This window comes from Myotis davidii, unplaced genomic scaffold (assembly GCF_000327345.1).
Source record: "Myotis davidii unplaced genomic scaffold, ASM32734v1 scaffold1047, whole genome shotgun sequence".
Classification (NCBI taxonomy): Eukaryota; Metazoa; Chordata; class Mammalia; order Chiroptera; family Vespertilionidae; genus Myotis; species Myotis davidii.
The window spans coordinates 708,633-710,022 of NW_006298367.1; positions in this window are offsets into that span (position 1 = coordinate 708,633).

Sequence of the window (1,390 nt, forward strand, 5' to 3'; positions counted from 1 at the left end):
GGGGGGCCAGAATTTGAAAGACACATTTTTCTCTGGGCCTGCACAGAATTTAATAATAAAATGTAATTCCTGTGGTCATCGCTGCAGTTCAGCCTCTGCTTCGGCGGGGTGCTGTGACTGTAGTCGCTGGCTAGCTCAATAAATCCTTGCTTGCTGTTTAAGACCTAATTGGAGTCGGTGGTCTTATTCTCGCGAATGTCCCTCCACAACATTATGTGCCCCAATGAGGTAGAAACAACATGGTGTGGAGGGTGCTTTTGTCCAGGAATTGTGGGATTGAGAAAAGCTCCGAAGTGCTTTGGAGTAGGAGGGTTTTCATGGATAGGAAAGAGGGGGGGCTGTATATGCTGGCGAGGGGAGCACATGGGCAAAGGCCACAGATATGCGAGGACAGGTGCTGGTCAGGGAGGTGGGATGTCTGGGGACGACGATGGCAGGTCTGGTCCTGAACTAAGCCTCCAGATCTTTTTAAAACAATTAATTTTTAAAATATTTTCTTTTTAAAAAGGAAGGGAGGAGGAGGAGAGAGAAGCATTGATGTGATTGGTTGCTTCCTGCACTCCCCCTACTGGAAACTGAGCTGGAAACCCCGGGCCTGTGCCCTGACCAGGAATCGAACCAGCAACCTTTTGTTGCACTGGATGCCACCCAACCAACTGAGCCACACCGGCCAGGGCACACCTCCCAGATCTTCTGTGCCTTTTTGCTTCCAACCTGGATGCAAATATCGACTTTCCCCGCGCATCCCGCCCCCCGCCCCCCCGTCACAGAATATCACCTCCTTAGAGAGACTTTCCTGACCACCTATCTAAGAGGACCCTCTCCATCACCCTCTAACTTGGTATTTCAATTTATTTCTTCACAGCCCTATCACTACCTGGAATCACATTCTACCCTTTCACTGTTTTCTCGCTGGAGTGAAGCTTCTCACGTCCTCGGAGCACAGAACAGAGGAGGGCACAAAGCGTTCGCAGAAATGTCACATAAGTGAACACACCTGACAGGCTCACCCCACAGACCTGTAGCTCTGTGATATTCCCGACAGTGAAAAGGGGCCACAAGAGGGCAGTGGTGACTGGCCCCTCTGTCCGGTCTAAAGGAGGGGGCCTCAGGGTTTTTATAAAGGGAGAGTCTAGTCTACTCTCACTCCTTCGTAAATTGTCAGTGCTTCCCTAGGCTCCTCGCTTCCCGTGTCTCTCCCTGCTTCTCTTTTGAGCTACAGGTGAGTCTCAGGGTCGAGAGAGAGAGAGAGAGAGAGAGAGAGAGAGAGAGAGAGAGAGAGAGAGAGAGAGAGATATGAGAGCTACTGTTTAGGTCCCACTCAGTGAGAAGAAAATGCTCATTGAATGAGCCAGGCTGGAACGTGGCACCAGCACAGAAACATCACCGA